Genomic DNA, 1,157 nt, shown 5'->3' on the forward strand with positions numbered 1-1,157 from the left:
CTTCAGGCTCTGCATCCACCTCCATTCAAAACTTAGGCCCTGGAGGTGCATGCTGGGAGAGAGAATGGCAGGCTGGGCTTCTGTAAAAGGCACAACTTGGTTTGGCCTAAGGATAAGGGGGAAGGGCAGTGCAGGGAACTGGCTAGTTATTATCAGGGAGTCCTGTACACCATGGGGTGGGACAGGGCGTGAGCAGGTTTTCAGTTTTTGTGTTTTTTAATAGATTTTGTCCAGGCACAAACCCTTTCCAATCCCTGGACTGCCCAAAGGCCAGATGAGCCTGAAAGTCCTTCCCCTTCCCCAGTAGTGTGCTCCCCACTCTCACCCCTGCTCAGGAAGAGCGAATCGGCCTACTGCGGTCTGGTCAGGGTGACCCCATCGGGGTGGCGTCATTACCCGATGGGATCTCTTTTCTACCACTTAACTAGCCCTAAATGGCCCTAAATGTTCCCTCCCTGGTGCGGGTTTCTTTCTGTGTTTCTGTGCGCTCACTGACCGTCTGTCTGTCTCTCCTGGGTCCCGGGCCAAGGAGCAGGCAGCACCCCCTTCCTCCCTTACCACTCAGGCCAGGAGACGCGGTGGCGCCGGCCTGCAAACGGAGGAGTCGGTCTCCCGGTGTGGGGGGGAGGAGAACCGCCCCCAGGCGAGGAAGTCCAACCAGTTGGGCGGGCTAAGCCTCGCCCTCCAGCGAAATGGAAAAACCCTTGTGTGAGTTCTGGGGACTGATTTTTATAGAGCCCTGTCCTGACCCGGACTAGTTCCACTCCTCCTACTGAGCTTCTCAGAGCCCCGATGGGGTACAGTTCCTCGCGCTGTGCAGCGGCGAAGGTGACTCTTAGAAAGGTTAAGGACCTTGCCCAGGCTCACACAGCTGGGGAGTGGCCGAGCTAGGATCTTAACCCCAGTGGTCCGGCCTGCAAAAGCCAGATTCTCTCTGCCGTTAGCGCTGAGCGCCCAGGGCCAAGGACTACGTTCCCTAACAGCGCAGACAACTGAGGTGCCTTGGATGTGACTGAAAGACGCGGACAGGGGCCACCCTTCTCAGGTCGATGGGTGGCTGCGCCTGCGGCCCCTGCAGCAGCTGAGTGCCGGCGGGAGCCGCTCGGGCTGTTACCGTAAGTCTCAGAGGAGCGGGGCACACGGTGGGGGGGGGGGGG

At 59.2% G+C, this 1,157-nt stretch overlaps 1 protein-coding gene across 1 annotated transcript in view; it reads left to right on the forward strand.

Annotated features, from left to right (window-relative positions):
• The first annotated feature begins 750 nt into the window (after positions 1-750).
• LOC121105826 overlaps positions 751-1,157 on the forward strand; it is a 9,749-nt gene continuing 9,342 nt past the window's right edge. The window contains exon 1 of the transcript XR_005838551.1: positions 751-1,115. The gene's annotated coding sequence lies outside the window, so the exon portion shown is untranslated. The remainder of the gene's footprint in view (positions 1,116-1,157) is intronic.

This window comes from Ursus maritimus, unplaced genomic scaffold, assembly GCF_017311325.1.
Source record: "Ursus maritimus isolate PB19 unplaced genomic scaffold, ASM1731132v1 scaffold_3, whole genome shotgun sequence".
Lineage (NCBI taxonomy): Eukaryota > Metazoa > Chordata > Mammalia > Carnivora > Ursidae > Ursus > Ursus maritimus.